This window comes from Bradysia coprophila, unplaced genomic scaffold, assembly GCF_014529535.1.
Source record: "Bradysia coprophila strain Holo2 unplaced genomic scaffold, BU_Bcop_v1 contig_297, whole genome shotgun sequence".
NCBI lineage: Eukaryota > Metazoa > Arthropoda > Insecta > Diptera > Sciaridae > Bradysia > Bradysia coprophila.
Genome location: NW_023503555.1, coordinates 8,078,134 through 8,105,976, shown reverse-complemented (window position 1 = coordinate 8,105,976; position 27,843 = coordinate 8,078,134). Strand labels below are relative to the sequence as shown.

Genomic DNA, 27,843 nt, shown 5'->3' with positions numbered 1-27,843 from the left:
GCTCGAAGTTGTTTGAAGAGGCTAAAATACTTGAAAAGCTTTGTTCGGTAAGATTATCTTATTAAGGTACCATCCAAAGTTACCTCAGAGAGGAACTTTGTTCCAATGAAACCGACTGGTGTTACAGGGTCTCGACTCACTGTTTCGTAAAAACACTCTCCGCTGTCGTAGAGTGGTATCTTCTAAAATGATTTATATTTTCCTATTCAAGTTGAACCGGCGAGGGACTAGTTTTGCGACAGTCCACCTATCTGATTGATTGATCGATTATAATTGCATAGATGCATGGGTTGCCTGATAGATTTTTTGCAGATGGATTGATTGTTCAATTAAATGCAAACCGAATTGAATATTGATCACCGACCCGCTTCTGAGAACACAACCTTGTTTTCTGGGTATCAGAGTAGAATTTTTGACCGTTTCTTACGTTTTGCTTGTAAAGACAGTGAATAACAATTCTGCTGCATTAGAAGTTATTATAGTCAAGAGTTATAGACTTGTATACACGTACGTACGTACCCTCCTTCGAGTTGAGTTTCATTGTCTTGTGGAATGGAATTCTCCATAGAAGCCGTTCAGGATAAGTTAGGAACGTTTGCTTATCATGTCCTTGGAAATGAGCGGCCGAGGTCGCGATATTTTTAATCTGGGTAAACAAAATTGTATTTCGAGGAAAGATTACTTCAACCACAAGTTAAAAATATTGTATCCGCTCACCATGAAATACAGGTCATTGACCTTGGAATTATTCCTAAAATCTACAATTACAAAAGTGTGTGAGCCAATTTTCGGATTACTATCACAGCTCGTATTTGCTTCGTTGCTCAGACTTCGGAAAATAAGAACTTCCGAAAATTTTTAATCAGTACCAAACGTTACTATAATTTGCTGACGCATCTCATATGTATTACAAACACATTCAATCTACTACTTCTTTTGTTTAGACTATTTTCCGGTGTTTCAGTACACAATCTTGTACTTCATTTGCTTTAACATGTACTTCGCTATATAAGAGAACTCCAACCAGCATTCACCGTTCGTTTCGATCTTTGTTTTCACTGACAAAAAAGTTTCGAAAAACTCAGCTGTTGCAGGTAACTTTGTCTCCAGGTAATCTGCAATAGCTGCCACAGCTGTAGCGTCCCATACAAAAAATACAGCTGCGGCAGATAATGTAGATTACCTGGAAACTTTTTTGACAGTGTTCGATAACAGATGACTAGCTTAATGGTTTCGCCGTCTCAGAGCCATTTACGTCAGCTGAACTATATAAATAACACAAAAATATTAAAAGATATTTCCATACAACCATATGATGTACAATTCCAAAACCCATTTCCATACACAAAGATATTGTGTGCCCACATACATAACGCTTTATAGGTCATTACTTATTTATTGCTAAAATTTCAAATCAAAACTTTTCTTTATTCATTTTTCCGCTGTATTGTGGTGTGCACTCTGCACATAATAACACATCAAATGCACGCCGATTTACATACATTACTCCATTCCTATATTCCATTTATATAAAACGAGAAAAAATAAACTTCTTTTTTGAGTTTTGGCTCTAGGACTTATTAACCCCGGACAAAATAACTCCGGACAAAATAACCCGGACAAAATAACCCCGGTCAAAATAACCCCGATCAGGTCAGGACAAAATAACCCCTGGACTAAATGATGACGACATTGAAGGGGGGGCTGCCGCCCCTCGACCCCGCTTTTTTATTTTTTTTTTATTTTCCACGGCCTGCGGCGCAGCATATAATCTATTAAATTATATCAATTATATACTTGAGTATATTCGAACATATCGACTATATACTCAAGTACATTCTAATATATCGACTATTAATTTGAATATATTGACTCTATACTCGAATATGTCTACTATCATCGAATATATGGACTACAACTATGTACTCGACTATATTCGAATATGTTGACTATATACTAGACTATCGTCGAATATGTCGACTAAGAACTAGACTATACTCGAATATATCGACTACATACTAGACTATCATCGAACATATCGACTATATACTCGATTTCATTCGAATATACCGACTATATTCGCATATATCAAATATAAACGACTATATTCGAATATATCAACTAAGTACTCCACTCCACTATATTCAAATATATCGACTAAGAACTAGACTATATTCGAATATATCGACTACATACTAGACTATCATCGAACATATCGACTATATACCCGATTACATTCGAATATACCGACTATATTCGCATATATCAAATATAAACGACTATGTTCGAATATATCAACTAAGTACTCCACTCCACTATATTCAAATATATCGACTAAGAACTAGACTATATTCGAATATATCGACTACGTACTAGACTATCATCGAACATATCGACTATATACCCGATTACATTCGAATATACCGACTATATTCGCATATATCAAATATAAACGACTATATTCGAATATGTCAACTAAGTACTCCACTCCACTATATTCGAATATATCGACTAAGAACTAGACTATATTCGAATATATCGACTACATACTAGTATGTATGTATCGCCTATATTCGCATATAGCAAACATGATCGATTATATTCGAATATATCGACTATATTCGCATATATCAAATATATTCGACAAGATACTCGAATATATTCGAATACATCCACTATGTACTCGACTATATTCGAACATATCGACCATGTACTCATGAATATTCGAATATATTGAGTGTATTGAAAATATTCGAGTAACTATATCGTTTTTTTTATTTGGGAGTTATTCTGTCCGGAGTTATTTTGTCCGGGTTATTTTGTCCGGGGTTATTTTGTCCAGGGGACATTATGTCCGGATTTATTTCGTCCGGGGTTATTTTGTCCGAACGCCATTCGTGTGTCAAGATTGTGCTTCGTCCATGTGCACTAGTGGTCTATCTTGCATACGTAAACGATTCGACGAGGATGGATATTTTACTGAAACACTACGAATTGATACGGAAAGTTGTTTTGATGGAAAGTGATTCAAGAGTGGCAGTGATAGGGGATTTTAACTTGCATGACATAGCCTGGCAACTGGATGAGTCCGACACGTTTTTGTTGCCACAGAACTTAGCTTCGCATACTGGTTCAGTTTATTTTCAAGCAGCTGCCGAATTTCTTCAGAAAGTGCATGAATTACCAATGTTTCAGTTGTCGAACTTGAAGAACATTTCATCGAACGTTTTAGACCTAGTGTTTGTGAATGTAACTGGTGATATGCATGTCTGCAAAGCTCCTGCCGCTATCACGCTGAACACCGAAGTGGATAAATTTCACGTGCCGATTGAATTATCTTTTGAATATTGCTCTGAAGATAATCCCCAAATAGCAAATGATTTCGTCGAAGTATTTTCATACAAGACAGCAGACTATGAACGAATAATAAGGCGATTGGATTCCATTAATTTTGCAGAAATTTTTGATCGTATGGACGTAGAAGAATCGTTTAATTATTTCTTTGAATTAATCGACAGATTGATAGTCGAGTATGTGCCAAAAATTCATATCAGACGACAAAATAATAGGCCAAAATGGTGGACTAGAGAGTGGCAACAGAAGTTGAACAAGAAGAAAAAAATGTACAAACGGAAACCGAAGAATGAGATGACACCAGAATATACAGAAGCCGTAAAGGATTTCAATGAATTAAACGAAAGGCTGAACGAAGAATATATTGATCGAATCCAGCAAGGTATCATTGAAGATCCAGCGAAGTTTTGGTCATATGCTAAATCGAAAAAGAAAACTGCGACGTATCCACGTGAAATGGCATTTGGTGAAAGGAAAGCAGACAGCCCGCAGCAAGTAGTTGAAATGTTTGCAGATTACTTCGAGGGACTATACACAAAAGACGAGGAACCGTTCGATTTTGACGACGAGTACGGTACAGAACCTGATGATGCATGGGAAGTCGAGCTGTCGATGTCTGATATTGATACAGCGATTGAGAGGTTGGATGCTAAAGGTAGTGCTGGATCCGGTAATATTCCGCCAATTTTTGTGAAAAAATGCAAGGACGTATTGGTTTGGCCACTTTGGATTTTGTTTCGTAAGTCGATGGAACTTGGGATAATATCTTCAAAGTTAAAGATCTCAAAAGTGGTGCCTGTTTACAAGAAGAAAGGGAAGAAGAACGACGTTACGAACTATCGCATCACAGCCATCAGTTCAGTCATATTAAAAGTCTATGAGAGTGCGATTCAGCCGAAGCTTTTAAGCGGAATAAACCCAAAAGTTTGTAACGCGCAGCATGGGTTTAGGCCTAGACGATCAGTGGAAACGAATTTACTAAATGTGTCCATCGCAGCACATGATGCTTTCTTTAAGAAGCGGCAACTGGATGCTTTCTACGGTGATTTTCAAAATGCGTTCGATAAACTTTGGCATCGGATGTTAATAAGAAAGATGAAATGGTTTAGCATAGGAAGAAGAACGGCAAAGTGGTTATTTGAATTTGTCAGTGGACGGCAATTTTATGTGGCTATTGGCGATGTCAAATCAAGAACCTATGTAGCGACTTCGGGTGTTCCAGCTGGTAGCATTCTCGGCCCAACGTTGTTTTTAATTGGTGTCAACGACATAGTTGAATGTGTGGTATTTGCACTTCCACTTCTGTTTGCAGATGATATAAAGTTACTCATGCAAGTTGGTTCGACCGCTGATGCGAGAGAACTTCAAACTGATATCAACAATGTTCTGAGATGGAGTGAAATAAACAGGCTTCCATTCAACCAGGCGAAATGTGAAGTAATCACGTTGGCACGAATAAATGATCCGTATTACGTCACGTATTTCATGGGTGAAAATGTCATCGAACGCAAACAGGAAGTTAGAGATCTCGGTATTCCAGTAGATACTAAATTCGATCTACTAGCACACATGGAACGAAGTATTACTAGGGCGAGGCAGTCAATGGGCTACATAAAGTCGATATCGAAAGGACAGTTTGGTACGAGAGCATTAGTGGTGCTATACAACGCCTATGTGAGATCGAAACTAGAATTTGCTTCTGTCATTTGGGATCCATATCAACAGAATTATAGCGATGATATCGAGTCCGTCCAAAAACAGTTCGTGATGTATGCATTGGGTGACACAAATCGTATTCCGCCATACCGATTGTTACCATATGAAGAGCGATGTGAAAAACTTGGATTGGATAAACTATCAACCCGTAGAAAGATAAACAATGCATTAATGGCATATGATTTGTACAACGGAAGGATCAATGATGTGAACATTGAGACGAGATTCATCAGAAGACAACACCATCGACAGCTTCGGAACGAAAGACCACTAGCTGAGACCATCTATGAAACGAGATATGGGTATAATCAACCGCTTGCTAAGATTATTCGGACAGTGAATGAATTTGGTGGTCTAATGGCGATGAATCGAAATGAGTTCAAAGTGCAAATAACGAAGAAACTGAAAGAACAGCCTCATGATGAATTGGATGATGGAACGTAGATTTTTTTTTCTTTCTTCGTGTTTTTTATTAGAATGTTATTAGAATTTTTATTAGAATTTGACGAAATTTTCCGTGATGTGTTCATTGTATTTGACTTTAATGATTTTTTGCTTCAAATTTGTATGGATTTTTGTAAATCGATGTTTGTATACAGCTGATTACATTGGCGGTGAAATAAATGAAATTGAAATTTGTCCGAACGCCATTCCATGTTATGCAAACATTGTGTCGTGTTCACAATGCCCTCTCAGCGCGCCGCACAGATAGTGGTAGAAGAACATTAATTATTTTTATAAAAAAAAGTTAGAAAATAATAATTAAAATCCATTTTATCTTTAACTTCACAACATTCCACCTATTTATATCTACTATAAATGGGCTCCGGTTCTCTTTCCACTCAACAGTCACCCGGCTAACCAGAAAACAATTAAAATGTATAAGCATCGCACACACAATGTTTTTTATTTTATTTTTTTTCTATTTTTCCTCATTCATTTTTATCGAATAGTTCACAATAAATAGCTCTGTGCTTTTCAATAAGTCAATAACCCCCCCATACGCAAACGCAACATACAATCGATATCAGTACTCTGGCAGAGAGTATACACACGGGTGTTCTCGGTTCGAATGCATTTGGCAAATGTGTGTAATACAGTTTCCAGTTTCCCATTTATGCCAAGTGTGGGGTCATTCGAACTTGGATTGGGAAAAATAAATAAATAGGAAAAGAAGATGAGCTCCCAGTCCACTTTTCAATTTCTATTTTAATGATTTGAATCTTTTTCGCTTATTTTCATCGCGAACTGGTCGTAATTAAGTGATTCCTCAATTTTCGTTTCATTTTCGGAAGAGATTTTATGCGATTTCGGATTGCCTATAATTTAGAGGGTATCATGGAAATTACTCTGCAATTTATTTATTTTTTGAAAACATAAGGGAGGAGGGTAGACAAATGCGATTTTATATTGTGGTTATCCAGTTGTTGTCCAATGAAAAATTAATTTCGTGGTATACCGTGGGTTAATTATCTGTATGGCGTTGTATGTATACGATCGGAAATTGGAAAATGTAAATGCCCAAGAGACAAAAAATGAAATGAAATTTTGTGCATTGGGCAAAATCCGTACAGCAACTTTGTCTCGTTTGCCAACATTTTGTTGTTGTTTAATTTTGCGGTATACTACGCATTAAATGACAATAATGGTGCAATTGTGCTGTATAGTTTATCCAGAATGACGGTAGTGAACCGCCTAGATTCAATAAAAATTTAATTTTTACTTCGGGAATTATTTTCGTTAGAAAGTTGAAATAAATGATTGGAACATTACTGTAGCTGCATCCTCCAATTGGAACGAGATTGCACCTTCTTTGTTGAATTGACATGCTGATTGACATTTGACGGAATACAAAAACTAAATCTATTACTTCGTCTGCCCAAGTATCGACCAATTTTGGACGCAATACAGTCACTTCATCTAGTACTTACTTTATTTAAGTACGCTCCGTACTTGACTAAATATAATCGCTAAATCTTGAACTTCTTTCCTTCAAGTATCGTCCAATTTACATATGACACATCGTAATAACTAAATCTAGTACTATGGCAATTTAAATGTTGTCCAATTTCACTCTCTAGTACTTACTTCATCCAATTATACATCAATTTGTGACACAGTATAATCACTAAATCTAGTACTTCCGTTGTCAAAGTATCGCTCAATTTTTTACACCAAATAAGACCACATTACCCGACGGTTGTGGCTTATTTTGGTTTCCGATGTCAATAACAAATGGCATAGTCGCTTCTGTACACCCATGCGTAACTTGGTGCGAATGGTATTTCAAAACTAAAAATCCACCCTAAACTTGTGTCTACTATACGTATCACACCTAGTTGACACACATGCATCACAAAATCTGATTTCAGATGAATCCAATCAGTGGAACCAATATTGGATAAACTTTGAGAAATTGGATTCGTGACAGTCTCTCTGGAACGGAAATCGAAATTCCGCTGTTCCGTCATTTTTCTGCAGATTAAAATTGCGTTGTATTGGTTCACAAGCAATAAAAGACTGGAACACTGATTCACGCGAGAATTTTCTATTTCCTTGTCGATGGTCCGTTTTTGTTTGCAAATGGATGGTAAATCAAATTCAATAAATTGATTACGATCCATCCAATAAAACAGCTTTAAGCTCATGAAAGTGTAAGCTGCTGAATTTAATCCCTTTTGCATGCAATACTGTAAACCGTGATCACCATTCGCTCCCTTCTCACTCTTTCATTCTGCGATGTGCAGGTTGTTTTATGATTCAACGTTCGACCATGGTGTTAAATCTTTAAAGAAAAACATCTTCACATTCGTTCTATAATGTTAAGCTTTTCATACTTTTAATGAACTGAACATCAACTAACTGCAATTGTAATAGTTCTGCCTTTGATGTTAGGTACGTGTATACACAAATAGTTGTTAACCGAAAAAAACGACAAGTTTTAAATGAAATTTTATTTTTCTTTCCGTTCTGGTCATCGGCCTTTCAAGTTGCAGTGTAATCTTCTCAGTCTACCGTGTTTTTGTTTGAACCACAAAACCTATCGCGAGTCTCATACATACACCGTATGTGTACGTACATTTAGAATACATTGCACACACCGTGTGCGAGAGTGTACACATTCATCCATCCATTGAGGCATTTAAATTATCGTATGTAGTACCATATGTACATTGAAATGCACATCATACAGTGAATTTAATCAATCTCTTAACCCATACTGTTCTGAGTATGTGTGTGTGTGCATTGTATGTGGACATAAATATTAATTCGGTCGAGTTTTATAACATCTATGTTGAGATTATGGCCATTCGAATGTGTCGGTAGGTTTTTTTTTCTTCTTCATTTATATCATCCTATGGGATCGTATCAGTGTATGTGTTGACTTGTTTGTATACATTGTTTGCTATCATTTTTATGTACATGTTACACACACCATCCATACCGCGATGTATTTTCAAAATTAAATATTTTTAATCGTTTTTCCATTTACTTCTTTTTCATTTCAGTTTTTTTTTTTGTTTTTGTTTATTCGTTTGTTGTGTTTTTGAATCCTTCTCTCTCGTGTGTGTATAATGACAATAATAAACATTTGCAATGAACTTTTTTTTTGTCCGTTCATAAAATCGCTTTTATTCGGCCAGTTAACACAGTTAATTGAATTCGATTATAAGGTGTGAATATGACCTGTCTGCTTGTCGGTTCGATTGCATTTATTGTTTTAGCAATTTTACCTAATTTGTGTGCATAATTGACAACTTTATTATGCTTTGTTTCCTTGGTCATTCATAAAGATTAAGTCATTGACTGGGTTCAAGATGCGTTCAAAGAATTTAATTTAACTTTTAATGGGCTTCGCATGTCTTCCCATTATAGATTTTACGAAGCAGGTTGGTTATCTCTTACAGGTAACTGTTACAAATATAATCGAAATGGTCTGGAATGACTTCTAAAATTTAACAAAATTGATCTCAATACAACAGAAGAAAACGGTTTTTGATTTAAACAAACAAACGAAGTAACAGATTTGACCTCTTGCCGTTCTTAAAAAATTGTTGCTGTCGATAACACCTTCTGTTACTGCTGACTCTAATCTTCATGTTATTTCAGTAGATTTTTGATTTAAACAAATGAAGTACCAGATTTGAAGATTATATTGAGTGAGATGTGCTTGCGGTTTGTAAAAAATCGTTGCTGTCGTCGCTTCTTGTAAGATAATGAATGGTCTGACTCTAATGTTAATGTTAGTTCAAAAGATTTTTGATTTAAGCAAACGAAGTACCAGATTTGATAGACATATTGAGCGCGATGGGCTTGTTGTTTGCAAACATTCGTTGCTACCGATAACAAATGATGTAGTCGCTTAAGTAAGATCATGAATGGTCTGACCCTAATGTTAGTTCATAAGATTTTTAATTCAAACAAACGAAGTAACAGATTTAAAGACTATATTAAGTACGATGCGCTCACTGTTCGTAAAAATTTTGTTCTGAAATTGGAATCACTCACGAGAGCCATAATCCTAGAACAATACTTACATTGCGATATCATTGTACCTATAAACTTATATGGGACTGACCAAAATCTAGTACTTCAGGTTTTGACTACGGATAAAAATCAGTTTCAAGATATGGGAATTCAGAACAGACTCAAATCTATAATTTGTCTATTGACTATAGTTTCCAGATTGTTTACATGAAAAACAGTCCCATTGAAAATTCAAGAACACTCAATTGGCAAGTAGTTTCTGTCCGACATCGTATGTGTGTTATTTCTACCTTCTCCTTCATTCTGCATTAATGTTCAATTAAGTCCTCGGGTACGACACACCTTTCTTGAGCCCACACTTTCCATGTGAAGATAATGGTCATCTGTTGCACCATCCTCTTCTTCGTCGTTTTTTTTTGTTTATTTTCATTTCATTTTATTTATCTGTTCAAATTTTTATGTTTGTTTAGTTACTCGCTACTTTATTAATGTGATTTATCGTCGATTTTTCCATATATTTCTTGCATCATGTCAATTAAGTATAAAGAAATTCCAACGAAATTTAACTGTTTTTAGATTGGTAAATGTTTATCTATACACTCTACAGTCTATACACACTTACATTATAACATTTAAAGTGCCTATCGTCCATACATTTATTCACAAGATGTGCATTCATAAAAAAGGTAGATTTTTACCATGGCTTGGTTGAGCATTGTAAAAGAGAAATGAGAAAATCGTATAACTGAAGTTACCTGTGCACTTTGTACGGATAGCATAGACAATGAACCTTTTCGTACGTTAGACCCATCTTGAATTGTAAAGAAAATTACTTACCATTCATTTGTTGAATGCAATTAGTGGACCGAAAGTTTAATTATGGCTGTAAGGTAGGAATTTGAAGTGGTGTGTAGCAACCATTATGACGTTTTTCTGCCCACACTCAGTGAAAACATTTGTTCCCTAAGTTTAGTTCACGTCGATGTACGTCACTGCCAACACAATCTTTCCAATTAAACACAAGATCTTCAATTCAATACCGTCAAACCAGGACTGAAACTATTGTGATATCAAATGTCTTTTTACTGACCTAAGTGCAGCCATAACTAGTATAACGTCAAGACAAAAAATGTTACGCACACATCAAAATGAATGTCTTTGCGCTAGACCTTTATTTTGACGATGAAGAAAATATTTTTTTCAGCTGTTCCAACAAGTATAATTTCTAAAACACCTGCACCATCGATAGCCTCATTTCAATTCTGATGTCGGTACAATTTATTCAATGTACGTAGGTCGGCATTCCTGGCCGTAATTAGCGTTTTTTTTGAACGTCACTAAGAAAGATCTGCGGCGCAATTTGGCTTGATAATGGGGGCAAGTACAGTTCTCTTTTCGAACGAATTTAATGCGAAATACGATAGGGAAAATTGAAATTAGAAAAAGATTTGTTCCATCGTTGTGAAGCAGAATCTATGACAACTCCAGCTTCGTAGGAATATTTTGAGTAAAATTTGCTTTAAGCATCTGACAATCGAATTTGTCCACAAATTGCCGCTTATTGTGGATAATGACTAAACACAACAGGCAACATTAATCCTTACGATGCGTTGTAAAATGATGTAGATACAACATTGACAACGCCCATCATAAACTAGTCAAATTAATCTCTACCGACCCGACATGGACAACCCAAAATTTTTTTTTTTGGTTCAACTTGCAAGTAAAAATTAGAGAAAAAAATCGAAATCGGAATGTTGCTACAAACGAAGTGTTTAGTTTAGATGTATCACCTCCAACAACGTGCTATTAACTCACCCAATAGTAAATTCGATACACAAAAGCTCTCTGAATGTTCGGTGTTTCTCATCTGAATGAGATTCACAAGAAATTGGTGTTAGTCTTTCGTATGCTAAGTCAAATCATATATTAATAATTGGAAATGTAATAGAACACCACATGAAACATACGAAAAACCTTTTTTTATTAATTCCTCTCTATGCTGCTTGAATGAAGAGTAAAATCAAGTTTGATGTGGTAATAATTTGACACACAAGTATTTTGTAATAATACAAGAGGAACCGACATACCATACACGGAACACGAATGATTTAAAAAAAAAACTTTTTTTTTTCTGAAATGTTATCTAGCCAAAACGCGGCCTTATATTCGGCTGGTGTGTAGTAGATATACTCCAGTCGAGGAGATTTACAATGTATACGTACGTACGTAAACATCTTTTTCGACTCATATACTTTTGTCTATATAACTAGCTATACGTGACCATCATCACGCAGACGCTAGAATTCTCTATTGCCTTTACCGTACATATTATTCCAGACGAAAAAACATACACAACGACACAAATTTAACCATATCACATAACTGAAATCCGAACGAAGGAAATGATACTATACATCACATCATACGTATAAGTATATATAAATGTACGACGACGGTGTACACAGCTATATAGAACGATGTATACTATTTGACGGTATATGGATGGTATGTACAATATGTACGTACACTCTCTTCATAGGGATTAAAAGGTTCCCTGAAGGGAGATTACAGTAATTTGAAATATGTGCAAACAACACTGAGCATTAGTGCCATAAAATGAAGAGAAACGAAAGAAAAAAATGTGTTCTGTTCGTCTAACCAATATTTAACAGCCAGAAAGAAATCTTCTTTTTTTTGAAAAATTATAAACTTTCGGAACGAAGACGAAAAAAGAAAGAAGAATGCTTTTCGACCCGACGAGTGTTCTGTGTTTGTTGTTTCACGCCAAATAATAATAGTACGAAGACGGAACACATCACCGAGAGAATATTATTTACAAAGTATTAAATAATAAAATTTAATTTACATAATAGATTCGAAATGGTTTTTACTTGTACGCCATGAGGAAAAATAAACAAAAACCGATTCTCTATTTCTGTGAACGATTTTTACGAAATATATAGTTGAGATGTGACGCTTCTTTCTAACTGTGGACCCTAGCATAGAGACTATCGGTGTGCTCTCACTCTTTTCCAAACATATCCAACATATGATGTGCTTGTAAATGAGTATCGTAAACCGAGAAAAGGTTTTTGTTTATTTTTTAAAAAATTTGAAGAAGAAAAAATCATAAAAATCTTTGTACGATTCAGCTATTCAATCGAAAATTGTAAGTTTAACAACCGTTTTCAAGCGGCGATTATTATTTTAATTTTATTTTAATTATGACTGGACGGGTAATGTATGTTTTCTGGGTCAGAGTTTAAAATTTCGAATGGAAAATAATCAATTTGAATGGGCTGTGTTCTGGAAAACTGATTACCCAATAGAAAGCAATCGGAAGGGGGAAAACAATTTAATGAAATTGTGTCTTATTTCCAGCTGGGTTGATTCACCCTAAAGGTAAATGCAGCGACTGTTTTTGGTAAAACGTTTTCACATGAATTTGCAAATTTTCCACTGTTTTGCTAAATTTTCCGAATTTTTCCTTAATTTTCCCAAATATTTAGGAAAAATACGAGAAATTTTGGGAAAAAATAAGAATCAAATACTTCGACTTTTTGATTTATTTGAATATGGAAACGAACCAGTCCCATTATAGCGAATTATAAGAAAAATGAATCTTCTGACATTCAGTTACCAAACGGAGCTAAATCAATTAGATTTCATTTTTCTTATAAATCCCTAATGTGACACGTCTCGTTTCTGCACTTAACCATTCATTTACCTCCCATTTTATCTATTTTATCGATTTTGGTCCATTTTACCAATCTATCTTTGATCAACATTTACCAATCCATTTCCTATTCAATTAATTCCAATTCGTTCAGTTCGATCTTATCTTGCATTCGAATGGAAACAAAACCTGTCCCACCATTATAGCTGTTTCCCCCACGGCGCGAACAGTAAAAATGAATTTTAATCTCGAACCAACCGGCAATTAGAATTTCGTTGGCAAAGTGCATTCACTTTGATTTTGTCGTTTTATGAAATTCTACGAAAACCTTCATCGACAAAGTGTAAGCCACTTTGATGTTTCGAAACGAAACAGAAAAAGATTATCGTAAAATGGTGAAAAACTAAACAATTTAACCATTTTGTCTCGCTGTTCCTCCTTCGATTATTCTTACAACGTTGCAACATTTGTCCGAAACGGAAATTTAAACGATCTCTCGATTTAAAACTATTTTTATGTTTCTATTACACATCAGCCGAAAGGGCCAATAAATGGGCAATTTGTTTAGAATTCCCTTGGAATCATTTATTCGGAATCGTTAAACTTTATGAGATGAGTTCGAGGTTGAGTTATTTTCCCCCGAGTTACGTTAATTCTCGTCTAACTCCAAAAACAGTATGTTGTTGTTCGTAAACATAGAGCATAGCCATAAAGATTGATGATATTTTTAGTGTCACTGGTGTAGGTGAATAGAATATAATTTTAAGACTTGGATTGCGAACATCAGTTACTTTACGGGTGAAATATTTACACTCACTTGCGTTGGTAGTGAGATAACCGTATAAGGACGTTTAACAATTTTTGTCTGTATGAGTGGATCAGCTGAAAAACATCTGAATCATATTCATGTCTAAATTTCACTGACGTCACCTGCAAATTTTCTATTAAGCTCTGAAGACATGGATCACATTTCAATAGATAAACGAACCTGTTTCAGTCAATGTTTTGTTATCGACTCGATAATTAGGAGCCAGCATGTACCATTACCATTGCACCATCGTAGAATGTAGGCAACATAAACGCAAAGGTACATAGACTACACAATTAGCACCTAAAGTTGAATTCGCATTGAAATTGCAACTACATTTTAAAACCAATTAACACTTTATTGTTGGTATGTAAGCTGCAGTCGTGTTTTTCTGTAGTGTGATTTGCCTTTTATAAACTCAATCCAATCATCAAATCTGCTACTTCTTTTGTTGAGAGATCGCCTAGTATTTAATTCAACATCGTTGACAATAGCAATTGTATTATCTTTCTGTTAGACATTATGGTGCTAGAACAGTAAGAATAAGTTCACTACTTTGGCACCCATATGTCTAACGGAATCATACTAATTTCGATCTATTGCTTACGTCTCTAAAAAGCAATTTAGTTAATTTTGCATGACCTGAGTGGTCTGGGCCTGGTTCTGAAATTAAACTATAGAATCTAGCGCCGTCTGCTAGCAGTGTAGTGTTGTCTTAGGCATATTATTCTTTACGATAAAAACTCGTCACAGTGTTACTTCTACACTTAAATGCAATTCTTCCGAATCTAATTTACTTTACGACTGTACCATAATTTCGGTCACACTGACTCAGAACGTAACCTCGACATTTTGGAGATGAATATAAATAAAAAAGTTTTTTTTTGTACGGTAACTTTCGTCATTCAATCGCTACAAAATATTTTGTGTTCTTTGTTAAATGAATGTGGTTTCAATAATAAATTCTGAGATTAACAATCAATTTGTGGAGGTATATAAATGTTGGTTGTAATGATATGTTAAACCGTACCTTAAATAACAAAAAAACCATATAAAGTGAATACACTCCAGAGATCATCTTTCTTGTTCGTAAATCAAAAAAGTGCCCACATTTTCTGATTCTCTTCGGGTTATTTTTCTTAAACAAAAAGTTCGATCATCTCAAATGGATTCGGGTGAAAAAAAAAAAAGTTTTTTCTTCTTCTTATTTTAAATATTTTCTTTGTCCTTTGCAAATGTGTGTACACTACACAGAAGCCTAAAACCTTGACTGACGAAACACACCATATTGCAATCGGAAGAAAACATTTTAAGGTGAATTCGTTGTTTTTTCTCACATCGTTTTTGCAACACAATTGCGCTATAAGAGATGATTTGTCGATTAAAATGATTTGCATTTTGCACAGGTAATGAAACGATAATTTTATCTCATTGAGAATAGACCAAGAGGCCACATGCATATCGGTCTATGATAGTGTACGGTCATTATATGGCAAATAATCTAAGATAAGACGAAAACTGTTTGTTCTCTGGCACTTTTGCTTTTGAGAGCTGAGAAACCAGGTTTGATGCCAAAATGAGTTGGTTCCCAGTTTCACTGAAATTTAGAAATACATATTTTAATGATATGCCTGCCGTGCTTGCCATGCCTGCTGTGCTTGCCATGCCTGCCGTGCTTGCCATGCCTGCCGTGCTTGTCATGCCTGCCGTGCTTGTCATGCCTGCCGTGCTTGTCATGTCTTCCAGATTGACAATTCAAAAAGTTTTTGCAGAACGAATTCATTTCTACATGTGACGTTGTTTCACCAATAGCCCAATTTCAATTGGTCTTCGGTGTAAGCGGACCTATCCCCGTTAAGACTAACGGGAGAAGCTGAATGATAAATGCTTCAAATTGCATTGTATAATGAGAGACTAACATTCACATGGACTCTCTGCCTAGAATGCCATTTTCATTTAAAAAAAAAAGCAACATTTCAAATGCATAGATTTTGCAAAGAACTTTCATTTCTTAACCTTCGCGGACCGTCGTGCACACGTACAACACACATAAATAATGTATTAGAACTTGGTGTATGGAAATACTTGCATTTTTGTGCATTAAAACTTGTGTTGTGTGTACTGTTCAGGCACACAATTTAAAATGATTCTTTCAAACATTTCGCAATAAAATTTTATATGAAAATGAAATATGAGGTCATTTTTATAAGAAGTTTTAGAATTGGAATTGAATATTGTTTGGCTTAATTCTGGTGTGTGTCGTTTATGCTTTTTTTGCAAGTTGCATTTTTTTGTGTTCATTTCAAGGACACCAATTCAGCATTGTAATTTATAATTTGTATATTTCTCAATAATAAGACGCAAAATGATTTATAAAATGCAAGAACATTTCATTGAGCTGCGTGTATATGCTAATTTATTGTGGTACTGGACAGTAACAATATACATTCAGCCGTTCTTGATGTTAACAATTTCTGTATGGCGTAGTTACCATCCTGGAAACAAAAGTTATTTCGCTAGACACAACGATTTTCAAAACAAAGACTTTAGAAGTTTCAGCTGAGATTACTCGAGTAGTCCTCGTAGTCCTCTCTAGCTTGACTCTTGTTGGAATTTTCCATTTTCTTACAGGTGAATACAACGTTTTTCATGTGTGCTAGATGTGATTAACTGTTCTTCTTCACAAAAAATCAATTTTGCACATTTTGTCATAAGAGGAACAAAGGTGACAGTTCGGTGTAGAAAATATCTGTCAAAAAAATAGGGGAGACTAAAATTTTCTACCCCAAACTGTCATCAGACAAAGCGTCAACTAAATATCATTTCCTCATGTAGAAAATAAGGTTAATCACATCGCTCAAATAGATACTTGTTTACCGAGGGAGGAAAATAGGAAATTCCAACAAGAGCGACAAACAAAAGGTGAGAAAATAGACATTTTCTACCCCCAATTGTCACCAGAACGAGCATTAGCAAAACGTCTTTTTCTCATGGCCTTTCGAGTGGGGATAATAAGGTTAATCACACCGCTGGCTCATGTGAAAACACATATTTCTCACAGAAACAACCTACCATCTATAAAAACAACCATAACTTTGAAACAATCCGAATAAAAACAAAATTTCATTCACAATTCATTTGCCACCCTTGATTCGCACAAAATTGCCAACAGTTCAAGTACGTACATAAACAGAACAATTTCATTTCATTTGAACGGAATGTGATGAGCTCTTTAAAACGCTCCCCTTCGTTCGGTTCATTCCACATGCCATTTTTTTCAACTACTTTGAATTAACCCGTTTTTCCACTCGTTTGTGAAACGTTTGCTTTAATGTACAAACGTGGGCGCATATTTTGCTTAATATATTTCAATGCCTAAGCATTGGCAATAATCACCGCGCACACAGGCCATTTTATGTACGTTCTATCCGTTTGTAGTGCACATATTTCCACGATAAAATACAAAATAAAATCTGTGAAAGAAACACAAATTAACAAATCCGATCTGATATGTTGGGAGGATGAGGTTATGCAAAAAAATAAATGAAAAAAGAACGGCAAATTAGTGTTGTTACTTTTTATCGTATTATAAAATGTATAAAATTAGCCAAGGCATGTGTGCGCGCTGTGCAGTTTATAATATCTTTGCGAAATAGTTTCCCAGAACCGCGAATATAACCACACGGAAATTATGCACTTGAGATAATAAAACTATCAACGGACTTTATCTCCGTACACGAAATGTTAACCATGAGAAACTATAATTGCAAATTTATTTAATTAAACTTTGAATAATATTAAACGTTCAACTACAATTTTGTGTGCACAATCAGAAAGAGATGCTAGTTATACTTGGGATACGAGTGCTTAGGGTATAATAAATTCAACATTTTGTGGATCGCAATGCCGGCTCTATTTTGGAGGATTTAGGCAAATTTATTATTTATAACTCAAACATTGCACTTTATTCGTGAATTGAATGTTTTGTTAGTGCAGTTTATAATATCGGGTGCAGCTGTTGCCTGTAAAATGAAATTATTAACAAAGATAATAATCAAATTGAACCAGGAACAGGTTAGATTCACACATGTGGCATGTAAGAAATGAGTAACGAGTGATATGTTATCTCTGCGTGTTGTGAATATGTATGCCCTGGGTCCGCTTTGATCGTGCACCAAGCGTAATACTTTTTCAGTACAAAAGGTGATTGGTTGAGCGATGTTTTTGATGAAAACGTTGCTGTAATTACAACATGTGCCAAAGAAGGCCGACGATCGGGCTATGATTATTGGTTACAAAACGATCTTATGAGCACAAAAGATATCAAGCCAGATGGGATCGGGCTTATTTTTAGGAAAAGTGAAGCCAAAACATTTGCAATCCTTTGTATCGTGGGCTAGTTGCCATTCCATAATCGGATTAACAGTTGAAGAACTAAATTCGTAGGATCTCTGTCTCACGCATTTTGTTTGTTAAGAGACCTCGCAGCCTTTTACGGCGAAAAGCAAGTTTTATCTCGACCACCTCAACATGACTTCCGAACCACGCCTCACTCAAAGTATGTAAATACTCTTGGAGGAAAGTCATATGCTTCAATGACATCTCGCTTAAATGTAGGCTAGATATTTCCACACAAATTAATCGCCAAATCCTCTGCAACAATCCACTATGAAGCTTGAACCTTAGGACGTTACCAATGGGATGTAATCGCTAGAAAAAATTCAATATGGAATTTGGTCTGACACGGGAATCGAACCCGGATCACTTTGGTGGAAGGGTAGTTCGTAACCACTGATCCATCCCTTCCAATTCACCTTACAGACATACGTGTGATAACCGCTTTTAAGATTTAGAACTCCGTTTACGGTCCAAACATCAAATAATCATCAAAATCTTGGTACCCATTTGGTAAGATAAATAAACGTAAACGTAAACCACTTCTGTAGGTTCTGCATTTCTGCTACAGTGTCGGTCTTCACTTTTCTTTGAATCAACGGTAAAGCTAAGATATCTCTTCAAGTGCCTAGCTTTAAAACCTCTTCAAAAATCTGGTATCTCATGCCATTCTTAGTAAAACAAAATTGATTTACGAGTACTTCTACCTACTGAAACTCGCAAAGCGTCGCAAAATTACGCAAAAATTCGATTAGAAGTGCCGTTCATTTAAGCGAATGGAATTCAATTTCGATAAATCATTTTCGTCAAATTACTCTTTTAATCTGCCAGTGAGGCGTTTAGTATTATATGCTAGCATTTACGACGATTGTCGTTGATAAATGTTGAATAAAATAAATTGAGTTATATAATACAAATAGTAAGTTCATACGCAATGCGTAATCATAGAACGAGAATATCTTTCCGATAAATCGATTACGTTATTGGTCGGACGGTCGGACAGTTCGCATTTAGTATTTCAAAATTGCAAAATCGTGTTTTCGAATTGGGGAGAAAAAATATGACCAAACCGAAAAATGCCTTCACTTCATTACAAAATGTAAATTTACTTTGAACATTGTAACACATTAAATGTCCAGTCTATGTACGTACATTTATACCTACCTATATATGCACTGCAAGCATGTAACTGAATAAATTTATGCAATTATTGTACTATGTATGCAACAACAACAACAACAGTAACAACATTCAGGTATAGACAAGTAAATAACATAAACGTGCAAAATTCTCTCTCTCTCTATCTACCATACAGTTTATAGAGTCGAGCCATTAAAAATCTATTTCAAGATAACCATATTTTGCAATTGAACATTGTGCATTATGCAATGTTACATAAATTAAATTGCATTTGCAATGTTTGTATATAATACATGCACTATCGCAAAGTCATAATGCAATGCGGACGGAACGATTGATAGAGAGAAATAATAAGAAACAAAAAATTGAAGGAAAAAAAATATTTAAAAAAAAACTTGTTTTCAGAGACTCTATACCTTGTGTGTACGGCTTTTATAAATCTAGGCAATTCGAGAAAGTCATACTAATGTTCACCGTAGTGGTATGGGTTTTATTTTAATGTATAAATATGCAGCTGCAACCTTATTTGTTGTATGTATGCTCAATTCGTGGCTTTGTAATAATCTAAAATGAATGTGGAACCTAGGCGAGTAACAACAAGCAAGCAACAATTTTTTCTCAAATTTCGTACGCCTAATTATTCATTTTCTCTGGGCTAAATAATGGGCATGGTACTGTGGTGACTCAACCCATTCTTTATTTTATCAGTAAAATTATGACTGTTTATGGTCTGAAACATTGAAAACATAAACCGAGGAAAGTTGAAACGCAAAGACGTTCATTGTATAATGAATCATTTGGTTGAGTCGAGCGCTGAGGCTGTGCAGCAGAATACAGATTTTCCATTTATTTGCAAGTTATTGTTATAGGCAGGGCATATTTTCGGGAATTGGTTCGAGAAATTTCAAGAATTTTTCGAACTTCCAAGAATTTTGAAAATTTCCATGAATTTATTCCCAGAATTTCCCAGAAAATTTTGCATAATTTCAAAAATTTCCGAGAATTGTCAAGAATTTTCCTGAATTTTCGGTAATTTCCCAGAATTTCGAGATTTCGAGCATTAATTCGAAAAATTTCAAGAGATCAATTTCACAGTGTCTTAAAAGGTTTCATTACCGCGCTTCTGAAGTCGACTTTCTGGTCGACATCTAATGACTTTTCTTTTTCTCTTTATGTTTTAAAATATAAAATTTCAAATCGACTAGCGTATAATCCATGTCGTAAATAATTAGATTACTGTAAAATTGCTGGAAGCATGCGTACGTAGATTAGTGTACGGTTTTAGAATATACATTTTCGTAATCTTCATTGCTGGTTATATAGAGACAGCATATCAATTCTTTCTTATCTAACTCGTGATATTATTTGTGTTTTTATGTCATAGCATGGAACTAAAACTAATTGAGACTCGTCTATGGCTGACGTGAACATTGACAATTCAATTTGTGGCATAGTTTTTTCCTTATCGTTAATTTGAAGTGTATGTTCATGTTGAGGGACATTTGTATGGTGTCATACGGTCAATAGCAATTGAAGTAAACGTTTTTTTTTAGTGCACATGTTTTTTGAGATAGCAAGAGTGAATGTCTCATGGGATTGATAACTTTTGCCAACCTCTGCTCAAAATTGCATTGTGTTTAGAAATCTCCTTTCACTATGTTTGTTTTTATCAAAATAATGAACAATTTGTTGGTGTAAACGATTTATTGCTCGAAACTAACCTTCGCATTTTCTTATTTTTCAGGTAAGACACACATGCTGAAACATTTACCATTTAAACTACTTGTTACAAGAGGAAACGGTTCGTAACTTTTCAAGAATGTTCTCTTTAATGACCCGGTAGTGGGAGGGAAACTAATTTATTAGTCAAGCTAGCATCGGACTGGCTACGAAAAAGTCCATCGGGCGATGAATGGAAACATTCTTAGGAAGGTCGTTCGCTCACAGGGCCTAGTTTAAACAACTCAACTCAACTCTCAACTCACGGGAAAAACAACCATTGCGGACAAAGTTTTGTAGAGGACACTGAGGACAGATACAAATGCTGTTGTAAAAAATAACAAAAGCCGCAAATCGTTCTATCATGAATCTATTGATATAAATGACAGATTAGGTTGTGATTAACTAACTAAACTTTCCTTTTATTAAAGTCATCAGATCTGTTACTTCTTTTGATCACCGACTTTTTCATATAAAATCTTTTACTTCGTTTGTTTTGGCATTAATTTGGCTATATTAGTGGCCAGTAGTCAGAACAGATCAATTCGTTATATCATTGCTATCGATAACAGATGACATAGCCGTTTCTCAACTAAAGCTTCGCAATGAAATTATATGAAGAATGAATGGAAGGTACGACGAAATTTCATTTTATTTTCTGTGCTATCAAGTTCATGTCCTTAATCCCAAGTGAGTTTCGTTTCTCTTTTTGTTGCATTCAACCGATATTAATTCACAAAAAATGCCTGACTGTGCACGTATCCAACCGTATGTTATAATTTTAACTGATGGGTCAATTTGAAATTAAAATTTAAAAAAGAAAAATAAATTTTTTCCAAGCAGACCAACAATGGACATTGAAAATAATAATTTAAAAAAAATATTTAAAATAAACAAAATGCCGGTTTCGACAATTTTAGCCTTTGTTGTTATTAAAGATGAAATTACAAACAATTTTTACGCGTGGCATGCACAAGAGAATTATACTCTCTGGCCGAACCATAGAATAATAATTATGTAAATGATGCATATGTCACTGTGTGTACGCATTAGATTAATGACAAAACAAACCGTACACAAAGATTATGTTTCACATAAACGAGTTGATAAGCAAACAACCCATATTATATTATGTTCGTGTATTTATGTACAAAGATAAAATTGCACTAGTTCACCATATGGATTCGTATTATATTTGTTATTATTATTGAATTGTGTATCAGGAATATCAAGCGGGGACATATATACTAAATAGAGTGCTTCACACAATCGCCTAACATCAATTGTATTTAATTCGAAATAAAATCGATTTTGTAGGCCATACAAGTTATAATGCCTACGCATTAGGGTGGCCAGAATATTGAAGGCAGTAACCCTACAGAAAACTTTGTTTTGACACAAAACTTTTTTTTTTTGCAAAATTATTCGGAAAAGGTTTGACTAGGTGGAATTCGAGAGCTACATTTGCCACTTTGAAAGCTTTTTCATCGACCTGTTGCACCTGAGAGGTTTGATCGCCTATAAACTTTTCAATTCATTGGTGTTGCCAGATTCATTACCTTTTGAATGACAACGTTCTGAACTTGATATTCGAAAAAATGTAATTTTGACAGCGGGTAGTAGTGTACCACCTTAACATTTCTCTGAAAACGAAAAAATTAACAAAATAACATTTTTTCAAATATCAAATCCAGAATAGTGTCATTAGGACGATAGTGAATCTGGAAATACCACAAAAATAGTAAGCGATCAGGAACGCGATCGTTCACTTGGCTGGAACAGTGGCGATAAAATGAAGCTCTCCAATTTTATCTCGCCGAACCTTTTACGAATAATTTCGCTAAAAATTTAGCTAATTTCGCTAATTTAGTGATCTTCAGGCAAAACAATGTTTTCTGTCGGCAGTGCCGCCTTTTCCATATGGGCCAAATGGGCAAATGCCCGTGGCGCCCGAAGTGGAGCAGAAGTAAATGGCGCCCGAGGTCCTTAAAAAAAATTTAGCTTTACTAAATTGGCGCCTATTTTTCCAATTGCTCGATGGCGCCCAAAAGCTAAAAGCGGTACTGTCTGTCGGGGTTACGGCCTCTGTTTTCGATTTTTTTTTCTGGCTACCCTACTATGCACCATAATATATAGATCCAGACGAAATATGTATACGTACGGGCAATAAATAATAACTTTGGTTACCACTCTCCATCTCCCATATATATACGTGAACACAGAGAGATCTTTGAATTTGTTTGACCCTCATCGCACATATTATTTTCTCGTATTTATTATGTGCTATCCATCAAGCAACGTAAAAATTTATCCCAATTTTTATTCCCTCTTCCAGTGGATGAGGTTACATGCAATATAGATATATAATCTCTCTCCCACTACTCTCATTCAAACAGTCGTTGTCGACGTCCCTGTTATACTTTATATCACCACCTTTACACATTGAATGGTCCACATTTTTTTATCATTATTATTCTCAGATATATGTTATTATACAGATCGGTGTTGTGTGTATATACAAGTAACATATATACTGTGCATCATGTCATATGGGATACCATTGAGACCATACAGTAATCCTTCACCCTCTTTAATTCTTTCTTAAAATCAGGATTTTTTTCTTTCATTCTTTTTTCCTTGTTTGGTATTTCGTTCCACATATGTGTGTGGATGGATGTGGATGTGTACAGGACGTGTGTGTGTACACACAGAGTTATGAGGAGTATATAACAGACGGAATGTGTATTGTTGTTGTTTATATACAAAATGCACACATTGTCAATAGGTCTATATAATGTATCTGATAACCCCAACGGCTTAGTTTATTATATGAAACGAAGTAGAAAAATATTTAATTAGGGTTCGACCACATTTATGTACGAATTTGATCCCCCCGGTACATTTTTATTTAGACTCTGGGTGGATGATGGACATGTTGTATATAAAAATGAGAATTTTTATTGTTTATTAATTAATTGTAATTGTGTGTTGAGTAGATTTTAATTAAATTTCTGTTTTGGGTAAATTAACAAAAAATTGGAAAATTGTTGAAAAGCTGTGAATTATGATACACTTGACCATCACTTGACCAAATTATTTGTTTGATTAAATCGAACATGTGACAATAAGTTGAATATTTTATCATTTTCGAAAATTATCAGCGTTAATGTTAGCAGTGTGTGTCGATGGAGAGATAAATCAACGTCATTGTGGGATAATAATTTGTTTATCTTTGATGGGGATTATGTCCCACGCCCTTGATTGGAAATACAACACTCCCCCTCGAACATAAACAAATTTTCTCACAGATGCGTAATGTATTAAAGAAGACACGTCACACAGAACAGGAGCCTAGCCGTAGCAAGTTACATAGGATGCTGCGAAAGTAAATCATTGCATGAGGGTACAGTTTTGTGATAAACTCACAATTGTGTTTCTGTGCCACAAGCTTCGGTAACTGTCTTTTCGACAAGTGTAGAGTTTGTGTTTCCGAGCCGAAGGCAACAACTCCACTCGTCGAGAAGACAGTTACTGAAGCTTGTTTCTCAAAACACACTTTTTGTTTGTTTTTATCACAAAACTGTTAACTCATGTAAAGAATTACTTTCGCAGCATCCAAAGTGTTCTTATTTACTGCACTGAAAATTAACTATCACAAAGAAATACACTTAAAATGAACCGAAAATAGGCCACATGTAATGGATCATTTTCGCAGGGGGCAAATTGCTGCGTAATCATCAACTTTCGTATGGGGCAGGTAGTAATATTGTATAATACCAAATTGAGCGATTACGGAAGAAAGTTTTGCTCTCTGAACATTTTCAATAAATTCCATACTTTTTGACTTTTTGCAATAAAAATGGCCAAATAACAGACAAAAAGCTTTAGGAAAATGGAATTTATGGCTGCTCCACTAATGATCACCAGGTACATACATCATTTTATCATCGTATAATTCATCCCTTAAGATACTAATTCATCCATTTAATTGCGATCACTTCATATAGCATCTATTACTTCAATTGTTAAAACTTTTTCAGAATTTATTCGCACAAAATCTATTACTTCGTTTGTTTTGTCTTACTTTTTGCTGTATAAAATCACATTACAGGCGAGTTCAGCAATGAAACAGATGAAAAAGCGGAAATATGGACATATGCATCGTTTCGTTTCAATCCAATTGTCTCTTCATTTAGTTAACATCTATGAATCAGAGACTCTGATAGTATGATAGTATAAATGTACCAACAAGAAAAATCAACAAAATTCTTTCGGTATTATCGATACACGACATCGGTTTTGCATTCACTCCATGAAACGAATTTTATTTCCATGTTCTTCACCGTCAACTTTCCATTTCCACTTCTCCACAGTAAAATGCTAGTTTTCGTGATGTGTCACGTACATTGCTAAATTTTAAATTGTTTAATGGAAAACTGTAGTATCGCAATCCGAAATGGCAATTTTTAGACAACTAATACGTCCATCAATTTTTATTAGCAGTACCAGTCAATTGTTGTGCCTATCGATTTTAGAGGAAATAAAATTTAAATGGAAAGCCGTACAATTTCTGAATTCATAGAGTAAACAATCGGTTGTGTACCTAATGTATCATCAAAGACAAATATTTTGAAATCGACGGAAAACAATTTTTTCTATTTCGTGTCAACGATTGAGAATCTATATTAGTAGACACTGTTATAAGTAACTCGTTGCAATAAGTAATGAGAAAACATAAACCTTTTGATGCAATGATAAATTTTAATGATAGAAAATCTTGTACTTTATTTGTTTGAACTTGCTTTATACTATAAAATACAACTGTACCTTGAGTGTTCCGCATGTTGTCGTTGTTGTTATCGCTGACAGATGACTTGTTCCTAATGAAATTTCATTTTTCGGGTAACATTTTCTTTTAGTCCATTCCACCGCTTCCTCCATTAAAGTACCGCTAATAATTACCATTCCTATATTGCCCCGACCTCCTATATTTATTGAATTGTTTCCTTTTTTCCACGCCCTGTCTCTCGGCATAGAACACTAAGATTACAGATGGTAGGTGTACTTCTGTCATTAATTTTATCCATTTTGACTCGAGAATAAGCATACGTTTGTTTTTACAATGACGCGTGCGGGTGTGTACCACACTAATGCCATTTCATTGTAAAACGTACAACTCTAAGCGAATAACAGAAATTTACAAGCCAGACACTATCGTGTACTATAATATACACAATTTTGAGTATTATGTTCCGATATACGACTGCCAACAGTGATGTTTTAAGCTACGAGTCGGTGTGCAGTGCATATACGTCGAGTTATATAGATGGCAAATCCGTGTACTGTGGATGTTGTACGAAAAACGCGAATAAATATATTCATCTATGTACACAAAGCATAAGCACGTTTTCGTGCAGCAGCAGCAGCAGTATAGTATACGTCTATACTTTCACATGTACATAAAATGTCGAGAACCGAGTTCTTTGAAGAAAACGAGAAATAAAATGAAATTGTTTGATCGATTTGTAAATCAGCAGGAGACAATATTATTAATTACGTATTTTGCACGCTGTGACTTTGGGTTAGAAAATGCATTGCATTTGTGTTGTGTATAAAGGTTGCAAATTTTAACATGGTAAAGAGAGGGAAGTCGAATCGGTATTTTAAGGGTTGGGCTGGGATAATTAAAATTAGAAATTGTATATATGCTGGAAATGAGGGTTTGAATGCGTTGTACACATTCGAAACAATGTGTGGTCCACTGTTCGGATTATTTCGATTGGACAGAATGTCCATGGTGGGCAGTCAATTGATTCGTTCATGACAGAGGTTACCGTGTCAGAGGTCTTTCAACACTGGAAATGTATCCAATATATTACCGACGATTGTCATAATAACGCTAATCGCAAAACAGTAATTGATCATTTGACAAAACTGCCCGTTTAGCGATTAGCGTTACGGTACATAGTCATTTAAATCTTTTACTTGAGTTGTTTAAACTATTTTCTTTAGGGGTAAAATCTAGTACTTCTACACACTTTGTCGTGTCTAAGAGGGAGGCTGATTTGAGTTTTATTGTCTTCTCTAATCTGGTTGAAGTGAATTCATGTCTAAATTTCACTGACGTCGACTGAATGGCATTTACGATGAATATTCCCTAGCATTAACAATCGTGATTGGTTAATTCTATCACAAAAGTCCAATTGAGTCCAAACGTTGAACGTTCCTTACATCTGAACAAAACTACTTTGAACTTACAGTAACTCGTAAGTTTAACATCTGTATCATTTCCGTATGAATAATGAATACGTCGCCGTGTCGGTCGCATTAAACTCACAAAAGACAGTCAATTAATAAGAATGCGATTGAAAACAGGTTGAGAGCAAATAAAAAGCCACTGCAGCATTGCATTACATCAGTACAAATAACTGTTATGAATGTGTATGCACAGACAATCTGGTGTAATAACAGGTTGACAAGTTGTTGTCTTTTGATTTATTGATTATTTATCAACATTTTTCGAATAATCAAACAGCCGTGCTAT

The 27,843-nt window shown here is 35.0% G+C and overlaps 1 protein-coding gene and 1 long non-coding RNA gene across 2 annotated transcripts in view; one reads left to right on the top strand and one right to left on the bottom strand.

Moving 5' to 3' along the window:
- Window positions 1–27,843, top strand: part of LOC119079019 (zinc finger protein jing homolog) — a 65,661-nt gene that overhangs the window by 6,673 nt on the left and 31,145 nt on the right. The window lies entirely within an intron of this gene.
- Window positions 1,412–22,665, bottom strand: LOC119079150. Its single transcript, XR_005088116.1, has 3 exons — window positions 21,937–22,665; window positions 6,869–6,878; window positions 1,412–1,425 (listed from the first exon to the last, which is right to left on the bottom strand). It is a non-coding gene; the product is annotated as an uncharacterized LOC119079150 (long non-coding RNA).